The sequence below is a fragment of the Coregonus lavaretus genome (assembly GCF_964263955.1).
Source record: "Coregonus lavaretus genome assembly, contig: HAP1_SCAFFOLD_3606, whole genome shotgun sequence".
In the NCBI taxonomy this organism is placed as follows: Eukaryota; Metazoa; Chordata; class Actinopteri; order Salmoniformes; family Salmonidae; genus Coregonus; species Coregonus lavaretus.
The window spans coordinates 39,862-60,319 of record NW_028165076.1 but is presented as its reverse complement, the minus strand read 5'-3'; the positions used below and the strand labels follow the sequence as shown (position 1 = coordinate 60,319).

The following is a 20,458-nucleotide window of genomic DNA, read 5'->3' as shown; positions in this document are numbered from 1 at the left end:
TCATCGGCAACATCTGGCAATTTGAAGAAATATCGGATGAAGTTGTTTTTGAATGTTTTGAACGATCAAGATGGATGTAAAGGTGACAGAGTTCTAAAACGGTGTTTTATTTGTCAGGTGACAGAGTTCTAAAACTGTGTTTTATTTGTCAGGTGACAGAGTTCTAAAACGGTGTTTTATTTGTCAGGTGACAGAGTTCTAAAACTGTGTTTTATTTGTCAGGTGACAGAGTTCTAAAACGGTGTTTTATTTGTCAGGTGACAGAGTTCTAAAACGGTGTTTTATTTGTCAGGTGACAGAGTTCTAAAACGGTGTTTTATTTGTCAGGTGACAGAGTTCTAAAACGGTGTTTTATTTGTCAGGTGACAGAGTTCTAAAACTGTGTTTTATTTGTCAGGTGACAGAGTTCTAAAACGGTGTTTTATTTGTCAGGTGACAGAGTTCCAGCGTCTCTTAGTGGAGGTGCCCCCTGGCAGCCGTCTGCTCCTGTCCTGGCTGGTCACTCACTTGGACCATGTTATCACAAGAGAGACCGACACCAAGATGAATATCCAGAATATATCCATCGTACTCAACCCCACTGTACAGGTAATAATAATACTTTTATTTGTGGAGCGTTTTTTATTACATACAGGAATCACAACACAGCTCTGTACAGGGAGGAGAGGAGAGGAGGAGAGGAGGAGACAGCTCTGTACAGGGAGGAGAGGAGAGGAGGAGAGGAGGAGACAGCTCTGTACAGGGAGGAGAGGAGAGGAGGAGAGGAGGAGACAGCTCTGTACAGGGAGGAGAGGAGAGGAGGAGAGGAGGAGACAGCTCTGTACAGGGAGGAGAGGAGAGGAGGAGAGGCGGAGACAGCTCTGTACAGGGAGGAGAGGAGGAGACAGCTCTGTACAGGGAGGAGAGGAGGAGAGGAGGAGACAGCTCTGTACAGGGAGGAGAGAAGGAGACAGCTCTGTACAGGGAGGAGAGGAGGAGACAGCTCTGTACAGGGAGGAGAGGAGGAGACAGCTCTGTACAGGGAGGAGAGGAGAGGAGGAGACAGCTCTGTATAGGGAGGAGAGGAGAGGAGGAGACAGCTCTGTACAGGGAGGAGAGGAGGAGACAGCTCTGTACAGGGAGGAGAGGAGGAGACAGCTCTGTACAGGGAGGAGAGGAGAGGAGGAGACAGCTCTGTACAGGGAGGAGAGGAGAGGAGGAGACAGCTCTGTACAGGGAGGAGAGGAGAGGAGGAGACAGCTCTGTACAGGGAGGAGAAGAGAGGAGGAGACAGCTCTGTACAGGGAGGAGAGAAGGAGACAGCTCTGTACAGGGAGGAGAGGAGGAGGAGACAGCTCTGTACAGGGAGGAGAGGAGAGGAGGAGACAGCTCTGTACAGGGAGGAGAGGAGAGGAGGAGACAGCTCTGTACAGGGAGGAGAGAAGAGGAGGAGACAGCTCTGTACAGGGAGGAGAGGAGAGAAGGAGACAGCTCTGTACAGGGAGGAGAGGAGGAGAAGACAGCTCTGTACAGGGAGGAGAGAAGGAGACAGCTCTGTACAGGGAGGAGAGGAGAGGAGGAGTCAGCTCTGTACAGGGAGGAGAGGAGAGAAGGAGACAGCTCTGTACAGGGAGGAGAGGAGGAGAGGAGACAGCTCTGTACAGGGAGGAGAGAAGGAGACAGCTCTGTACAGGGAGGAGAGGAGAGGAGGAGACAGCTCTGTATAGGGAGGAGAGGAGGAGACAGCTCTGTACAGGGAGGAGAGGAGGAGAGGAGACAGCTCTGTATAGGGAGGAGAGGAGAGGAGGAGACAGCTCTGTACAGGGAGGAGAGGAGAGGAGGAGACAGCTCTGTATAGGGAGGAGAGGAGGAGACAGCTCTGTACAGGGAGGAGAGGAGGAGACAGCTCTGTACAGGGAGGAGAGGAGAGGAGGAGACAGCTCTGTACAGGGAGGAGAGGAGAGGAGGAGACAGCTCTGTACAGGGAGGAGAGGAGGAGACAGCTCTGTACAGGGAGGAGAGGAGAGGAGGAGACAGCTCTCTATAGGGAGGAGAGGAGAGGAGGAGACAGCTCTGTACAGGAGGGAGAGGAGGAGACAGCTCTGTACAGGAGGGAGAGGAGGAGACAGCTCTGTACAGGGAGGAGAGGAGAGGAGGAGACAGCTCTGTATAGGGAGGAGAGGAGAGGAGGAGACAGCTCTGTACAGGGAGGAGAGGAGAGGAGGAGACAGCTCTGTATAGGGAGGAGAGGAGAGGAGGAGACAGCTCTGTACAGGGAGGAGAGGAGAGGAGGAGACAGCTCTGTACAGGGAGGAGAGGAGAGGAGGAGACAGCTCTGTACAGGGAGGAGAGGAGAGGAGGAGACAGCTCTGTACAGGGAGGAGAGAAGGAGAGGTGTGTAGAGTGAGGGAGAGAGAACAGTCCTCAGTGAAACCCTGGCCCAGTTCCGTAGGGCTAATATACTTCCACAGGAGAACTATTTTGGGTTCTCTAGTTCCACTGAACCTGGACTAGCAGACTTCATTATCAGCACTACCAACTACTAGACTTTAGCTCAGAGGGCTAACACTGTGTCAGGGCAATTTATTGAATATGCATGTGACCTGTCTGTCTGTTCCGCTGTCCTCTCTCCTCCAGATTGGGAACAGGGTCCTGTACGTGTTCTTCACCCACGTCCGGGAGCTGTTTGGGGAGGTGTTCCTGAGACCCGTGTCCCGCCCCCTCCGCTGGTCCAATGCTGCCACCATGCCGGCCCTGCCTGAGACGCAGGACAGCATCAAGGAGGAGATACGACGACAGGTGTGTTTATACTAACCCATAATGAACAGAATGCAGTATTTATTCAACCTTTGTGACACTATGGTTTAATGTTTCTGCTGCGTCCTCATTCCACTGACTGAACATATAGATTTCGCAAGAAATGAATAGCTCAAAATGGGGAAATACAATGGGGGAAAAAAAGTATTTAGTCAGCCACCAATTGTGCAAGTTCTCCCACTTAAAAAGATGAGAGAGGCCTGTAATTTTCATCATAGGTACACGTCAACTATGACAGACAAATTGAGAAAACAAAATCCAGAAAATCACATTGTAGGATTTTTTATGAATTGATTTGCAAATTATCACCTACAAACAAGCAAGATTTCTGGCTCTAACAGACCTGTAACTTCTTCTTTAAGAGGCTCCTCTGTCCTCCACTCGTTACCTGTATTAATGGCACCTGTTTGAACGTGTTATCAGTATAAAAGACACCTGTCCACAACCTCAAACAGTCACACTCCAAACTCCACTATGGCCAAGACCAAAGAGCTGTCAAAGGAACCAGAAACAAAATTGTAGACGTGCACCAGGCTGGGAAGACTGAATCTGCAATAGGTAAGCAGCTTGGTTTGAAGAAATCAACTGTGGGAGCAATTATTAGGAAATGGAAGACATACAAGACCACTGATAATCTCCCTCGATCTGGGGCTCCACGCAAGATCTCACCCCGTGGGGTCAAAATGATCACAAGAACGGTGAGCAAAAATCCCAGAACCACACGGGGGGACCTAGTGAATGACCTGCAGAGAGCTGGGACCAAAGTAACAAAGCCTACCATCAGTACGCCGCCAGGGACTCAAATCCTGCAGTGCCAGACATGTCCCCCTGCTTAAGCCAGTACATGTCCAGGCCCGTCTGAAGTTTGCTAGAGTGCATTTGGATGATCCAGAAGAGGATTGGGAGAATGTCATATGGTCAGATGAAACCAGAATATAACTTTTTGGTAAAAACTCAACTCGTCGTGTTTGGAGGACAAAGAATGCTGAGTTGCATCCAAAGAACACCATACCTACTGTGAAGCATGGGGGTGGAAACATCATGCTTTGGGGCTGTTTTTCTGCAAAGGGACCAGGACGACTGATCCGTGTAAAGGAAAGAATGAATGGGGCCATGTATCGTGAGATTTTGAGTGAAAACCTCCTTCCATCAGCAAGGGCATTGAAGATGAAATGTGGCTGGGTCTTTCAGCATGACAATGATCCCAAACACACCGCCCGGGCAACGAAGGAGTGGCTTTGTAAGAAGCATTTCAAGGTCCTGGAGTGGCCTAGCCAGTCTCCAGATCTCAACCCCATAGAAAATCTTTGGAGGGAGTTGAAAGTCTGTGTTGCCCAGCGACAGTCCCAAAACATCACTGCTCTAGAGGAGATCTGCATGGAGGAATGGGCCAAAATACCAGCAACAGTGTGTGAAAACCTTATGAAGACTTACAGAAAACATTTGACCTGTGTCATTGCCAACAAAGGGTATATAACAAAGTATTGAGAAACTTTTGTTATTGACCAAATACTTATTTTCCACCATCTTTTGCAAATAAATTCATTAAAAATCCTACAATGTGATTTTCTGGATTTTTCTTTCTCATTTTGTCTGTCATAGTTGACGTGTACCTATGATGATAAATTACAGGCCTCTCTCATCTTTTTAAGTGGGAGAACTTGCACAATTGGTGGCTGACTAAATACTTTTTTTCCCCACTGTACATTTATTTATATGGAAGTACACATTTCTTTCCAGCTTTACCTCTGTTCATACAGTATGTTTTATTAAGGTGTTATAAACCTTAACGTTATTACATGCCCCCCAGGAGTTCCTGTTGAACTGCCTCCACAGGGACCTCCAGGCTGGGGTTAAAGATATGTCTAAAGAGGAGAGGCTCTGGGAGGTTCAACGCATCCTCACGGCTCTCAAACGCCAACTACGGGAGGCCAAGAAACAGGCAAGGACACACAACATCGTTAAATATGGCTCCATCTCATCTACAGCGCCTTCGGAAAGTATTCAGACCCCTTGACTTTTTCCACATTTTGTTACGTTACAGCTTTATTCTAAAATGGATTAAATCTAAACCAAATGTTGGCCATTATGGGGTATTGTGTGTAGATGGGTGGGATGTAGGGGGCAGGACCGAGTTTGGGAAACCCTGCTCTAAACTAACCAGCGTGTGTGTGTGTGTGTGTGTGTGTGTGTGTGTGTGTAGGATGTGTGGGATGTGTGTGTGTGTGTGTGTGTGGGATGTGTGTGTGTGTGTGTGTGTGTGTGTGTGTGTGTGTCTCTAGGAGTGTGAGACTAAGATAGCCCAGGAGATAGCCAGCCTCTCTAAAGAAGAGATGACTGAGAACGAAGAAGAGGTGGTTAATATCATACTGGCACAGGTATTACACACACACACACACACACACACACAACTGATCTGTAGTTTATGTTATCTGCTGATGTATGCTGAACAGTACTGATCCCTCCCTCTCTCCCTCCCTCCCTCTCCCCCTCCCTCCCTCCATCTCCCCCTCCCTCCCTCCATCTCTCCCTCCCTCCCTCCCTCCCTCCCTCCCTCCCTCCCTCTCTCCCTCCCTCCCTCCCTCCCTCTCTCCCTCCCTCCATCTCTCCCTCCCTCCCTCCCTCTCTCTCCCTATCTCTCTCTCTCTCTCCCTCTCCCTCTCTCCCTTCCTCTCCAGGAGAATGAGATCCTGACAGAGCAGGAGGAGCTGATATCTCTGGAGGAGGTGTTGAGGAGGCAGATATCTACAGAGAAGGGGGAGATCGAGAGGCTGAGGGCCGAGATCGCTGACATACAGAGGTCAGAACGCTGACATATAGATCGCTGACATACAGAGGTCAGAACGCTGACATATAGATCGCTGACATACAGAGGTCAGAACGCTGACATATAGATCGCTGACATACAGAGGTCAGAACGCTGACATATAGATCGCTGACATACAGAGGTCAGAACGCTGACATATAGATCGCTGACATACAGAGGTCAGAACTGAGCTACTGCAACACTGGTCATGACCACATGAGCGTTGAGTCACGGTAATGTCCTCCTATTCTGCTCTGTGTGACCATCAGGTCGCTAAAGAATGGCCTGGTACTCAGGGCTCCTTTGTCCCTCCAATCACTCTGACATCAATGCAAATGCGTTCCAAAATCACATCAAACACTTCATGATTGAATTTGAATAATCTGAATGATGTGGATAAAGGGTGATGGGAGTTAGAGGTTCTGTTCCGAAATGGACCCGGGACTTTCCCAGACTGACACAATATGCACAAATTATTTGTTTAAACATAGAGATCCGGTCGGGTCCACACCCGGTTCAATCCGAGTGAGGGGAGCAGCAGAAAAGCCATTTGTTTTGGTACTTTGTTAACCGTAGGGAGCAGGGTGGTAGGGAGCAGGGTGGTAGGGAACAGGGAGCAGGGTGGCAGGGAGCAGGGTGGTAGGGAGCAGGGTGGTAGGGAGCAGGGAGCAGGGTGGTAGGGAGCAGGGTGGTAGGGAGCAGGAAGCAGGGTGGTAGGGAGCAGGGAGGTAGGGAGCAGGGTGGTAGGGAACAGGGTGGCAGGGAGCAGGGTGGCAGGGAGCAGGGTGACAGGGTGCAGGGTGGTAGGGAGCAGGGTGGTAGGGAGCAGGGTGGCAGGGAGCAGGGTGGCAGGGTGCAGGGTGGTAGGGAGCAGGGTGGTAGGGAGCAGGGTGGTAGGGAGCAGGGAGCAGGGTGGTAGGGAGCAGGGTGGTAGGGAGCAGGAAGCAGGGTGGTAGGGAGCAGGGAGCAGGGTGGTAGGGAGCAGGGTGGTAGGGAGCAGGAAGCAGGGTGGTAGGGAGCAGGGAGCAGGGTGGTAGGGAGCAGGGTGGTAGGGAACAGGGTGGCAGGGAGCAGGGTGGCAGGGAGCAGGGTGGCAGGGTGCAGGGTGGTAGGGAGCAGGGTGGTAGGGAGCAGGGTGGTAGGGAGCAGGGAGCAGGGTGGTAGGGAGCAGGGTGGTAGGGAGCAGGAAGCAGGGTGGTAGGGAGCAGGGTGGCAGGGAGCAGGGTGGCAGGGAGCAGGGTGGCAGGGAGCAGGGTGGTAGGGAGCAGGGAGCAGGGTGGTAGGGAGCAGGGTGGCAGGGTGGTAGGGAGAAGGGTGGTAGGGAGCAGGGTGGTAGGGAGCAGGGTGGTAGGGAGCAGGGTGGTAGGGTGGCAGGGAGCAGGGTGGTAGGGAGCAGGGTGGTAGGGAGCAGGGTGGCAGGGAGCAGGGTGGTAGGGAGCAGGGTGGTAGGGAGCAGGGTGGGAGGGAGCAGGGTGGCAGGGAGCAGGGTGGTAGGGAGCAGGGTGGTAGGGTGGTAGGGAGCAGGGTGGTAGGGAGCAGGGTGGCAGGGTGGTAGGGAGCAGGGTGGTAGGGTGGTAGGGAGCAGGGAGCAGGGTGGCAGGGAGCAGGGTGGCAGGGAACAGGGTGGCAGGGAGCAGGGTGGTAGGGAGCAGGGTGGTAGGGAACAGGGTGGCAGGGAGCAGGGTGGTAGGGTGGCAGGGAGCAGGGTGGCAGGGAGCAGGGTGGCAGGGAGCAGGGTGGTAGGGAACAGGGTGGTAGGGAACAGGGTGGCATGGAGCAGGGTGGTAGGGAGCAGGGTGGTAGGGAGCAGGGTGGCAGGGAGCAGGGTGGTAGGGAGCAGGATGGTAGGGTGGTAGGGAGCAGGGTGGTAGGGAGCAGGGTGGCAGGGTGGTAGGGAGCAGGGTGGTAGGGTGGTAGGGAGCATGGTGGTAGGGAGCAGGGTGGTAGGGAGCAGGGTGATAGGGAGCAGGGTGGCAGGGTGGTAGGGAGCAGGGTGGCAGGGTGGTAGGGAGCAGGGTGGTAGGGAGCAGGGTGGTAGGGAGCAGGGTGGTAGGGAGCAGGGTGGCAGGGTGGTAGGGAGCAGGGTGGTAGGGTGGTAGGGAGCAGGGTGGTAGGGAGCAGGGTGGCAGGGTGGTAGGGAGCAGGGTGGCAGGGAGCAGGGTGGCAGGGAGCAGGGTGGTAGGGAGCAGGGTGGTAGGGAGCAGGGTGGTAGGGAGCAGGGTGGTAGGGAGCAGGGTGGTAGGGAGCAGGGTGGTAGGGAGCAGGGTGGCAGGGTGGTAGGGAGCAGGGTGGCAGGGAGCAGGGTGGCAGGGAGCAGGGTGGTAGGGAGCAGGGTGGTAGGGAGCAGGGTGGTAGGGAGCAGGGTGGCAGGGTGGTAGGGAGCAGGGTGGCAGGGAGCAGGGTGGTAGGGAGCAGGGTGGTAGGGTGGTAGGGAGCAGGGTGGTAGTGTGGTAGGGAGCATGGTGGTAGGGAGCAGGGTGGTAGGGAGCAGGGTGGCAGGGAGCAGGGTGGTAGGGAGCAGGGTGGTAGGGAGCAGGGTGGTAGTGTGGTAGGGAGCAGGGTGGTAGGGAGCAGGGTGGCAGGGTGGTAGGGAGCAGGGTGGTAGGGAGCAGGGTGGTAGGGAACAGGGTGGCAGGGTGGTAGGGAGCAGGGTGGTAGGGAGCAGGGTGGCAGGGTGGTAGGGAGCAGGGTGGTAGGGTGGTAGGGAGCAGGGTGGTAGGGAGCAGGGTGGTAGGGAGCAGGGTGGCAGGGTGGTAGGGAGCAGGGTGGTAGGGAGCAGGGTGGCAGGGTGGTAGGGAGCAGGGTGGTAGGGTGGTTGGGAGCAGGGTGGCAGGGAGCAGGGTGGTAGGGAGCAGGGTGGTAGGGAGCAGGGTGGCAGGGAGCAGGGTGGTAGGGTGGTAGGGAGCAGGGTGGCAGGGAGCAGGGTGGCAGGGAGCAGGGTGGTAGGGAGCAGGGTGGTAGGGAACAGGGTGGCAGGGTGGTAGGGAGCAGAGTGGTAGGTGGCAGGGAGCAGGGTGGCAGGGAGCAGGGTGGTAGGGAGCAGGGTGGTAGGGAGCAGGGTGGCAGGGAGCAGGGTGGTAGGGAGCAGGGTGGTAGGGAGCAGGGTGGTAGGGAGCAGGGTGGTAGGGAGCAGGGTGGTAGGGAGCAGGGTGGCAGGGTGGTAGGGAGCAGGGTGGCAGGGAGCAGGGTGGCATGGAGCAGGGTGGTAGGGAGCAGGGTGGTAGGGAGCAGGGTGGCAGGGTGGTAGGGAGCAGGGTGGCAGGGAGCAGGGTGGTAGGGAGCAGGGTGGCAGGGAGCAGGGTGGTAGGGAGCAGGGTGGCAGGGTGGCAGGGAGCAGGGTGGCAGGGAGCAGGGTGGCAGGGAGCAGGGTGGTAGGGAGCAGGGTGGTAGGGAGCAGGGTGGCAGGGAGCAGGGTGGTAGGGAGCAGGGTGGCAGGGAGCAGGGTGGTAGGGAGCAGGGTGGCAGGGAGCAGGGTGGTAGGGAGCATGGTGGTAGGGAGTAGGGAGCAGGGTGGTAGGGAGCAGGGTGGTAGGGAATAGGGTGGTAGGGAGCAGGGTGGTAGGGAGCAGGGAGCAGGGTGGCAGGGAGCAGGGTGGTAGGGAGCATGGTGGTAGGGAGCAGGGTGGTAGGGAGTAGGGAGCAGGGTGGCAGGGAGCAGGGTGGTAGGGAGCATGGTGGTAGGGAGCAGGGTGGTAGGGAGCAGGGAGCAGGGTGGCAGGGAGCAGGGTGGTAGGGAGTAGGGAGCAGGGTGGTAGGGAGTAGGGAGCAGGGTGGCAGGGAGCAGGGTGGTAGGGAGCATGGTGGTAGGGAGCAGGGTGGTAGGGAGCAGGGAGCAGGGTGGTAGGGAGCAGGGTGGTAGGGAGCAGGGTGGTAGGGAGTAGGGAGCAGGGTGGCAGGGAGCAGGGTGGTAGGGAGCAGGGTGGTAGGGAGCAGGGTGGTAGGGAGCAGGGTGGCAGGGAGCAGGGTGGTAGGGAGCATGGTGGTAGGGAGCAGGGTGGTAGGGAGTAGGGAGCAGGGTGGCAGGGAGCAGGGTGGTAGGGAGCAGGGTGGTAGGGAGCAGGGTGGTAGGGAGCAGGGTGGCAGGGAGCAGGGTGGCAGGGAGCAGGGTGGTAGGGAGCAGGGTGGTAGGGAGCAGGGTGGCAGGGAGCAGGGTGGCAGGGAGCAGGGTGGTAGGGAGCAGGGTGGTAGGGAGCAGGGTGGCAGGGAGGTAGGGAGCAGGGTGGTAGGGAGCAGGGGAGGGGCCGTGTGGTGTGGTCACTGTGAGGCATACAGAGAGAGAGAGAGACGGCAAGCACTGTTAACTCGAGCTAGATTAACTAGACAAACTAGACTAACTTCTTGCTAGTCATCCCATCTGATTACATAGTACCTGTCTTGACTTCATCAAACCAAGAGAAGCTAGTTAAGCTAGCTAGCCAGCTAGGCTAATTGAGGCTAGCCTTCATAACGTTACTGCGCTTCACCCCGTCCTACAGTTTACAAATAATAACAACTCCGTTCAGATTATTACAACGTGTTGGCTTTAGGTCGTTGTAGCCTTTGCTTCTCATTTCACTTTTAATTCTGTCATTTTAATTCCATCTTCCGGTCATTAAATAACTTGCTTCCCACACAAGCAGAGCAGCAATGCAATTTTCTCTAAATCCGCGGGAAGCTCAAGGAACAGAGCGCTTGCCTTTTGTGACTTTTCCAAATCATCAATATAGAGTTGTGTGTGTATATATGTATATATATATATATATATATATATATATATATATATATATATTTACATTTTAGTCATTTAGCAGACGCTCTTATCCAGAGCGACTTATAGTTAGTGAGTGCATACATATTTGTTTTGAATTTTTCATACTGCCCCCCGTGGGAATCGAACCCACAACCCTGGCGTTGCAAACGCAATGCTCTACCAACTGAGCTACATCCCTGCCGGCCATTCCCTCCCCTACCCTGGACGACGCTGGGCCAATTGTGCGTCTCCCAGTCGCGGCCGGCTACGACAGAGCCTGGATTCTAACCAGGATCTCTAGTGGCACTGCGATGCAGTGCCTCTTAGACCACTGCGCCGGGAGGCGATATATAATGCTCAAATGATCACTTTCTAAGACATGAGGTTTGTAGGCCTATCACAACTAAAGTTACAAATAAACTCTAAATGAAGCGTACAGGACCTGTTTCAAATTATCACTCAACACAGAATAGCCAGCTCCATGTGTGCACTTGTCTCGCTCTGCAAATGTTTGAGAACAATATCCCTTTCTACACTGAACAAAAAATATAAACGCAACATGTAAAGTGTTGGTCTCATGTTTCATGAGCTGAAATAAAAAATCACAGAAATCTTCCATATGCACAAAAAAAGCATATTTCTCTCAAATGCATATCAAGAAGCTGATTAAACAGCATGATCATTACACAGGTGCACCTTGTGCTGGGGACAATAAAAGGCCACTCTAAAATGTGCAGTTTTGTCACACAACACAATGCCACAGATGTCTCAAGTTGAGGGAGCATGCAGTTGGCATACTTGACCGCAGGAAGGTCCACCAGAGCTGTTGCCAGAGAACAGAATGTTAATTTCTCTACCATAAGCCGCCTCCAACGTCGTTTTAGAGAATTTGGCAGTACGTCCAAATGGCCTCACAACCGCAAACCACGTGTAAACACGCCAGCCCAGGACCTGCGGGATCGTCTGAGGCGGGGTGGGGAGTTGTTGAGGAGTATTTCTGTCTACAATAAAGCCCTTTTGTGGGGAAAAACTAATTCTGATTGGCTGGGCCTGGCTCCCCAGTGGTTGGGCCTATGCCCTTCAAGGCCCACCCATGGCTCCACCCCTGCCAATCCTTAGATTAGGGCCTAATTTATTTATTTCAATTGACTGATTTCCTTATATGAACTTTAACTCAGTAAAATCTTTGAAATTGTTGCATTTATATTTTTGTTCAGTATATTATATTCAGCTATGTTGACTTATATTTGTTTGACTATAAAATCCTGTAATATAATATATACAGTGCCTTCAGAAAGTATTCATACTCCTTGACTTATTCCACATTTTGTTGGTACAGCCTGAATCAAACATTAATTAAATATTATTTTTTTCTCACCCATCTACATGCAATACCCCATAATGACAAAGTGAAAACATGTTTTTAGAAATTTAAGCAAATCTACTTAAAGTGAAATACAGAAATATTTAATTTACATAAATATTCACACCCCTGAGTCAATACATGTTAGAATCCCCTTTGGCAGTGATTACAGCTGTGAGTCTTTCAGGGTCAGTCTCTAGAACGTTCCACACCTGGATTGTGCAACATTTGCATTATTCTTTTCCAAATTCTTCAAGCTCTGTCATGTTGGTTGTTGATCATTGCTAGACAGCCATTTTCAAGTCTTGCCGTAGACTTTCAAGCTGATTTTAAGTGAACTGTAACTAAGCCACTCAGGAACATTCAATGTCGTCTTGGTAAGCAACTCCATTGTAGATTTGGCCTTGTGTTTTAGGATATTATCCTGCTGAAAGGTTAATTCCTCTCCCAGTGTCTGGTGGAAAGCAGACTGAACCAGGTTGTCCTGTAGGATTTTGCCTGTGCTTAGCTGTATTCTGTTTATTTTGATCCTAAAAAACTCCCTAGTCCTTGCCGATGACAAGCACACCCATAACCTGATACCCATTTCGAAAGTTATATCTCTTGAAAAGTTGATTGCTGACATGCAAAACATTTTGGGACTTTAGCAAAAATGGACCAAAAGATAGTTTTGGGATGGAATTTTCCTTTAATCATTGCCATGGACTCAGAACATCCAATGTCATTGTTTATCTATGAACAATTGTAATTTTGAGAGTGAAAAAAACCCCAAAGAAAATCTGAAACCCGAAAAAATACAACTGCGAAACATAACATAATTTGGAAAAATAAAAAACTATTTTGGGGTAAAAAAATCACAGATTTTATAGGGCTTGATGATGAGTTGGTTATCTGAATCAGCTGTGTAGTGCTAGGGCAAAAACCAAAACGTGCACCGGGAGGGGCCCTGGACTGAGGTTCGGAAACCCTGGTCTAGACTATATAGCCATGGACTGAGGTTCGGAAACCCTGGTCTAGACTATATAGAAAGTCGTTGTTATGGTGTGTCTACATGATTTATGTAACTGTCTGTGTCTGTAGTCGTCAGCAGGGTCACAGTGAGACAGAGGAGTCCTCTTCAGACAGTGAGAGTGAGAGTGAAGACGAGGAGGAACTCCAGATGATCCTGGAAGAGCTGCAGAAACAGAATGAAGAACTGGAGGTGAGAGACGGAGAGGGGGGGAGGGAGGAGAGAGGGAGGGAGGTGAGAGGGGGAGGGGGAGGGAGGAGGGAGGGAGGAGAGAGGGAGGGAGGGAGGAGAGAGGGGGAGGGAGGAGAGAGAGAGGGAGGGAGGAGAGAGGGGGAGGGAGGAGAGAGGGGGAGGGAGAAGAGAGAGGGAGGGAGGAGAGAGGGGAAGGGAGGAGAGAGAGGGAGGGAGGAGAGAGGGGAAGGGAGGAGAGAGACGGAGGGAGGAGAGAGAGGGAGGGAGGAGAGAGAGAGGGAGGGAGGAGAAAGGGGGAGGGAGGAGAAAGGGGGAGGGAGGAGAAAGGGGGAGGGAGGAGAGAGGGGAAGGGAGGAGAGAGGGGGAGGGAGGAGAGAGGGGGAGGGAGGAGAGAGGGGGAGGGAGGAGAGAGGGGAAGGGAGGAGAGAGGGGGAGGTAGGAGAGAGGGGGAGGGAGGAGAGAGACAGAGGGAGGAGAGAGACGGAGGGAGGAGAGAGACGGAGGGAGGAGAGAGACGGAGGGAGGAGAGAGGGGGAGGGAGGAGAGAGAGAGGGGGAGGTAGGAGAGAGAGGAAGGGAGGAGAGAGGGCGAGGGAGGAGAGAGGGGGAGGGAGGAGAGAGGGGAAGGGAGGAGAGAGGGGAAGGGAGGAGAGAGAGGGAGGGAGGAGAGAGGGGGAGGGAGGAGAGAGACGGAGGGAGGAGAGAGGGGGAGGGAGGAGAGAGAGAGGGAGGGAGGAGAGAGAGGAAGGGAGGAGAGAGGGCGAGGGAGGAGAGAGGGGGAGGGAGGAGAGAGGGGAAGGGAGGAGAAAGGGGGAGGGAGGAGAGAGGGGAAGGGAGGAGAGAGGGGGAGGGAGGAGAGAGGGGGAGGGAGGAGAGAGGGGAAGGGAGGAGAGAGGGGGAGGTAGGAGAGAGGGGGAGGGAGGAGAGAGACAGAGGGAGGAGAGAGACGGAGGGAGGAGAGAGACGGAGGGAGGAGAGAGACGGAGGGAGGAGAGAGGGGGAGGGAGGAGAGAGAGAGGGGGAGGTAGGAGAGAGAGGAAGGGAGGAGAGAGGGCGAGGGAGGAGAGAGGGGGAGGGAGGAGAGAGGGGAAGGGAGGAGAGAGGGGAAGGGAGGAGAGAGAGGGAGGGAGGAGAGAGGGGGAGGGAGGAGAGAGACGGAGGGAGGAGAGAGGGGGAGGGAGGAGAGAGAGAGGGGGAGGTAGGAGAGAGGGGGATTGCCGAGCTACGTTATGTTATACAGCTTTTATTCTGTGTCATCATACTGACAGAGAAGAGCTTGGACTGGGCTGAGCGGGAGCTGCCCTCCCGTGGGGCTGGGAGGGCCAAGAGACCAGAGGTGGCAGAACGGAGTACTCGGTTGGGGTGTAGGGTTGGGAGGGCCAAGAGACCAGAGGTGGCAGAACGGAGTGCTCGGGTTGGGGTGTAGGGTTGGGAGGGCCAAGAGACCAGAGGTGGCAGATCGGAGTACTCGGTTGGGGTGTAGGGCTGGGAGGGCCAAGAGACCAGAGGTGGCAGAACGGAGTGCTCTGGTTGGGGTGTAGGGATGGGAGGGCCAAGAGACCAGAGGTGGCAGAACGGAGTGCTCTGGTTGGGGTGTAGGGTTGGGAGGGCCAAGAGACCAGAGGTGGCAGAACGGAGTGCTCGGGTTGGGGTGTAGGGTTGGGAGGGCCAAGAGACCAGAGGTGGCAGATCGGAGTGCTCGGGTTGGGGTGTAGGGTTGGGAGGGCCAAGAGACCAGAGGTGGCAGAACGGAGTGCTCTGGTTGGGGTGTAGGGTTGGGAGGGCCAAGAGACCAGAGGTGGCAGAACGGAGTGCTCTGGTTGGGGTGTAGGGTTGGGAGGGCCAAGAGACCAGAGGTGGCAGAACGGAGTGCTCGGGTTGGGGTGTAGGGTTGGGAGGGCCAAAAGACCTGAGGTGGCAGAACGGAGTGCTCGGGTTGGGGTGTAGGGTTGGGAGGGCCAAGAGACCAGAGGTGGCAGATCGGAGTGCTCGGGTTGGGGTGTAGGGTTGGGAGGGCCAAGAGACCAGAGGTGGCAGATCGGAGTACTCGGTTGGGGTGTAGGGCTGGGAGGGCCAAGAGACCAGAGGTGGCAGAACGGAGTGCTCTGGTTGGGGTGTAGGGATGGGAGGGCCAAGAGACCAGAGGTGGCAGAACGGAGTGCTCTGGTTGGGGTGTAGGGTTGGGAGGGCCAAGAGACCAGAGGTGGCAGAACGGAGTGCTCGGGTTGGGGTGTAGGGTTGGGAGGGCCAAGAGACCTGAGGTGGCAGAACGGAGTGCTCTGGTTGGGGTGTAGGGCTGGGAGGGCCAAGAGACCAGAGGTGGCAGAACGGAGTGCTCTGGTTGGGGTGTAGGGATGGGAGGGCCAAGAGACCTGAGGTGGCAGAACGGAGTACTCGGGTTGGGGTGTAGGGCTGGGAGGGCCAAGAGACCTGAGGTGGCAGAACGGAGTACTCGGTTGGGGTGTAGGGCTGGGAGGGCCAAGAGACCAGAGGTGGCAGAACAGAGTGCTCGGGTTGGGGTGTAGGGCTGGGAGGGCCAAGAGACCTGAGGTGGCAGAACGGAGTGCTCAGGTTGGGGTGTAGGGCTGGGAGGGCCAAGAGACCAGAGGTGGCAGAACAGAGTACTCAGGTTGGGGTGTAGGGTTTGACCATAGCCTGAAGGTAGGGAGGGGCAGTTCCTCTTGCTGTTCCGTAGGTAAGCACCATGGTCTTGTAGTGGATGTGAGCTTTAACTGGAAGCCAGTGGAGTGTGCGGAGGAGCAGGGTTAGATGGGACAACTTGGGAAGGTTGAACACTAGGCGGTCTGCTGTGTTCTGGATAAGTTGCAGGGGTTTGATGGCACAAGCGGGGAGCCCAACCAACAGCTAGTTGCAGTAGTCCAGACGGGAGATGCGCCGCTTCCTGTGTGAGGTAGGGTCATACATGTTGGAGAGCATGAACCTGCAGGAGCGGGTCACTGCTTTGATGATGCAGAGAACGACAGGGTTTTTTGTCCAGGGTCACGCCAAGGTTATTTGCACTCTGGGAGGGTGACACTGTGGAGTTGTCAACCGTGATGGAGAGGTTTTTGAGTGGGCAGGCCTTCCCCGTGAGGAAGAGCAGCTCCGTCTTGTCGAGGTTGAGGTGGGGGGCCGACATCCAAGCTGAGATATCTGCCAGGCACGCAGAGATGCGTGTCGCCACCTGGGTGTTCATAAAGGTGTACCACAGGTGTCGATTTTGGGACCTGTTCTCTTCACTATTTATATAAACAAAAATGGTCAATCTGTTAAAAAATAGTACATTTAATCTATATGAGGATGATGCTATTATGAATGCTACTGCCCTGACTGTTGATCTGTGTCAAAACTACGGTCAGATTTTATAGCTATGCAGGAATCCCTTGCTGATTTAAAACTTGTGCTTAATACGGGCAAAACAAAATATGTGTTTTTTTTACTCTCGTAAGAATGTTTGAGATGAATTACATGTTCACTCTTTAGATGGTTCTCCAATGCTAGTCTACAAGGCTAGTCTCACTCTCAGACCATGAGAAACAAGATTCTCTGGTCTGATGAAACCAAGATTGTGCTCTTTGGCCTGAATGCCAAGCGTCACGTCTGGAGGAAACCTGGCACCATCCCTACGGTGAAGCGTGGTGGTGGCGGCATCATGCTGTGGGGACGTTTTTCAGCATCAGGGACTGTCCTTTAGGTGCCTTTTGGTAAACTCCAAGCGGGCTGTCATGTGCCTTTTACTGAGGAGTGGCTTCCGTCTGGCCACTCTACCATAAAGGCCTGATTGGTGGAGTGCTGCAGAGATGGTTGTCCTTCTGGAAGGTTCTCCCATCTCCACAGAGGTACTCTAGAGCTCTGTCAGAGTGACCATCGGGTTCTTGGTCACCTCCCTGACCAAGGCCCTTCTCCCCCGATTGCTCAGTTTGGCCTGGCAGCCAGCTCTAGGAAGGGTCTTGGTGGTTCCAAACTTCTTCCATTTAAGAATGATGGAGGCCACTGTGTTCTTGGGGACCTTCAATGCTGCAGAAATGTTTTGGTACCCCTCCCCAGATCTGTACCTCGACATAATCTTGTCTCTGAGCTCTAAGGACAATTCCTTCGACCTCATGGTTTGGTTTTTGCTCTGACATGTACTGTCAACTGTGGGACCTTATATAGACAGGTGTGTGTCTTTCCAAATCCAATCAATTGAATTTACCACAGGTGGACTCCAATCCAGTTGTAGAAACATCTTAAGGATGATCAATGGAAACAGGATGCACCTGAACTCAATTTCGAGTCTCATAGCAAAGGGTCTGAATACTTATGTAAATAAGGTATTTCTGTTTTTTATATTTAATACATTTGCAAAAATGTCTAAAAACCTGTTTACGCTTAGTCATTATGGGGTATTGTTTGTAGATTGATGAGGATAAAAAAAAAATATCTGTTTTAGAATAAGGCTGTAACGTAACAAAATGTGTAAAAAGTCAATGGGTCTGAATACTTTCCGAAGGCAATATATATACACTGCTCAAAAAAATTAAGGGAACACTAAAATAACACATCCTAGATCTGAATGAATGAAATAATCTTATTAAAAACTTTTTTCTTTACATAGTTGAATGTGCTGACAACAAAATCACACAAAAATTATCAATGGAAATCAAATTTATCAACCCATGGAGGTCTGGATTTGGAGTCACCCTCAAAATTAAAGTGGAAAACCACACTACAGGCTGATCCAACTTTGATGTAATGTCCTTAAAACAAGTCAAAATTAGGCTCAGTAGTGTGTGTGGCCTCCACGTGCCTGTATGACCTCCCTACAACGCCTGGGCATGCTCCTGATGAGGTGGCGGATGGTCTCCTGAGGAATCTCCTCCCAGACCTGGACTAAAGCATCCGCCAACTCCTGGACAGTCTGTGGTGCAACGTGGCGTTGGTGGATGGAGCGAGACATGATGTCCCAGATGTGCTCAATTGGATTCAGGTCTGGGGAACAGGCGGGCCAGTCCATAGCATCAATGCCTTCCTCTTGCAGGAACTGCTGACACACTCCAGCCACATGTGGTCTAGCATTGTCTTGCATTAGGAGGAACCCAGGGCCAACCGCACCAGCATATGGTCTCACAAGGGGTCTGAGGATCTCATCTCGGTACCTAATGGCAGTCAGGCTACCTCTGGCTAGCACATGGAGGGCTGTGCGGCCCCCCAAAGAAATGCCACCCCACACCATGACTGACCCACCGCCAAACCGGTCATGCTGGAGGATGTTGCAGGCAGCAGAACGTTCTCCACGGCGTCTCCAGACTCTGTCACTTCTCTGTCACGTGCTCAGTGTGAACCTGCTTTCATCTGTGAAGAGCACAGGGCGCCAGTGGCGAATTTGCCAATCTTGGTGTTCTCTGGCAAATGCCAAACGTCCTGCATGGTGTTGGGCTGTAAGCACAACCCCCACCTGTGGACGTCGGGCCCTCATACCACCCTCATGGAGTCTGTTTCTGACCGTTTGAGCAGACACATGCACATTTGTGGCCTGCTGGAGGTCATTTTGCAGGGCTCTGGCAATGCACCTCCTTGCACAAAGGCGAAGGTAGCAGTCCTGCTGCTGGGTTGTTGCCCTCCTACGGCCTCCTCCACGTCTCCTGATGTACTTGCCTGTCTCCTGGTAGCGCCTCCATGCTCTGGACACTACGCTGACAGACACAGCAAACCTTCTTGCCACAGCTCGCATTGATGTGCCATCCTGGATGAGCTGCACTACCTGAGCCACTTGTGTGGGTTGTAGACTCCGTCTCATGCTACCACTAGAGTGAAAGCACCGCCAGCATTCAAAAGTGACCAAAACATCAGCCAGGAAGCATAGGAACTGAGAAGTGGTCTGTGGTCACCACCTGCAGAACCACTTCTTTATTGGGGGTGTCTTGCTAATTGCCTATAATTTCCACCTGTTGTCTATTCCATTTGCACAACAGCATGTGAAATGTATTGTCAATCAGTGTTCCTTCCTAAATGGACAGTTTGATTTCACAGAATTTCACAATGTGACTTGGAGTTACATTGTGTTGTTTAAGTGTGCCCTTTATTTTTTTGAGCAGTGTATATATTGACTTTCAACATGGCACTGTCATAGGATGCCACCTTTTCAATAAGTCAGTTTGTCAAATTTCTGCCCTGCTAGAGCTGCCCCCGATCAACTGTAATTGCTGTTATTGTGAAGTGGAAACGTCTAGGAGCAACAACGGCTCAGCCGTGAAGTGGTAGGCCACACAAGCTCACAGAACGGGACCGCCGTGTGCTGAAGTGCGTAATGCGTTCTCTGGAGTGATGAATCACGCTTCACCATCTTGCATTCCGACGGACTAATCTGGGTTTGGCGGATGCCAGGCTTATCGCCCAACATCAGTGCCCGACCTCACTAATGCTCTTGTGGCTGAATGGAAGCAAGTCCCCGCAGCAATGTTCCAACATCTAGTGGAAAGCCTTCCCAGAAGAGTGGAGGCTGTTATAGCAGCAAAGGGGGGACCAACTACATATTAATGACCATAATTTTGGAATGAGGTGTTCGACAAACACGTGTCCACATACTTTTGCCATGTAGTGTGTGTATATATGTGTATGTTTGTATTTTATATTGTATTATACAGGACACATTTGGAAAAGAGATCTACGTCTCAATATGTCTTCCCTGTCAACATAAAGGTTTAATAAAAATCTAGTTTTGCTTCAGCTATATTTACGAAATAGGCCTGCACTTTCCTGAAAATACGTTTGAACCAGAGTTTGAACCAGAGATGAGTGTCAGCAAGCCTCTCCTTACCTGCTCTGTCTGTCTGTCTGTCTCTCCACCCCCCCCCCCCCCCCCCCCATCCTGTAAAACAAGAACACCCACCTGAACCAGGCCATCCACGAGGAGCAGGAGGCCATCTTGGACTGCGCGTTCAGCTCCGCCTCCTCCAGACCCACAAGCTGCAGCAGCAGGAGCTGACAGCCCCGCCCCCAGCAGAACAGGCTCCGCCCAGTCCCGAGGTGAGGGGCGAGGAGCAGACCAAACGTTCCGTAACTGGGGTGGTAACCGCCACAGCAGCAGAGCCAGCGGTGACGGTCAAAGCCAAGAACGAGAAGTCAGCCACCGCCAAGGATCCCCCTAAACACTCCTCTAGTAAAGATAGGAGAGAGACCAACCTGTGAGCTCCTCTCCAGCTCTATCCATCTATCCATCCCTTATATGAGTGACTCTGTCTATAGAACCACTAGTAAGACATGCTATTTGAATCAATGTAGAATGTATGATTAGTCTATCTGTATATTATATGCATTTACACAGTGTTCTGGAAGATATTGGGGTAAAGATAATTTACATTTTAAATGTAACTACCTGATGCTATTTATGTAGATGATGCAGTTGAGCTAAAGAAGAAGCAGAAGAAACGTGTTAAACGTTGCTGTACCTGGTTAAACGAACCTGCGAATGATCTATAGATCACACATTCAGAACCCAAAGATATTGCAAATGAAATGCTTTATGTCAAATCGTGATATGCTTATAAATGTGTAATGTATGGGTTACGAATGCGTTATGAAG

The 20,458-nt window shown here is 52.6% G+C and overlaps 1 pseudogene across 1 annotated transcript; it reads left to right on the top strand.

The window, feature by feature from the left end:
* Window positions 1–432: 432 nt before the first annotated feature.
* LOC311116299 lies at window positions 433–20,064 on the top strand (annotated as a pseudogene). Its single transcript has 7 exons — window positions 433–588; window positions 2,617–2,778; window positions 4,607–4,738; window positions 5,079–5,174; window positions 5,475–5,596; window positions 12,775–12,895; window positions 19,751–20,064. The product of its transcript is annotated as an uncharacterized misc_RNA (transcript).
* The last annotated feature ends 394 nt before the right edge of the window (window positions 20,065–20,458 follow it).